We start from the raw sequence: 345 nt of genomic DNA, 5'->3' as shown, positions 1-345 counted from the left end.
GCAGGAGCACCCCGGCCCGGGAGCCTGGTGCCGCCATCCAGCGCATCCGAGGGGATACCCCGGGACCCCCCACCCCGGCTGCGCCAGAGCAGCGTCTTTGCTCACATCTGCCTGTGTCGCATGGAGAGCACCTGAAATCCCAAGACCCCCGTATCTCGCACCAGCAAGAGCCCATGATCCAGGCTGGCAAGAGGAGGAGGTGAAACGCTCACACCGCTGAGATGGGCACCCTGGGGAGGTCGGGCACTGAGCACCAGCCTCTCCTGGGGAGGATGCTGCCACCAAAGCCACAAACCTCCCTCAGGCTAAAGTGCAGCAAACCTGAACTGGCCCTGGGAATGCAAT

Source organism: Nestor notabilis, unplaced genomic scaffold, assembly GCF_000696875.1.
Source record: "Nestor notabilis isolate BGI_N333 unplaced genomic scaffold, ASM69687v1 scaffold23542, whole genome shotgun sequence".
In the NCBI taxonomy this organism is placed as follows: Eukaryota; Metazoa; Chordata; class Aves; order Psittaciformes; family Psittacidae; genus Nestor; species Nestor notabilis.
This window is presented reverse-complemented; position numbering follows the sequence as displayed.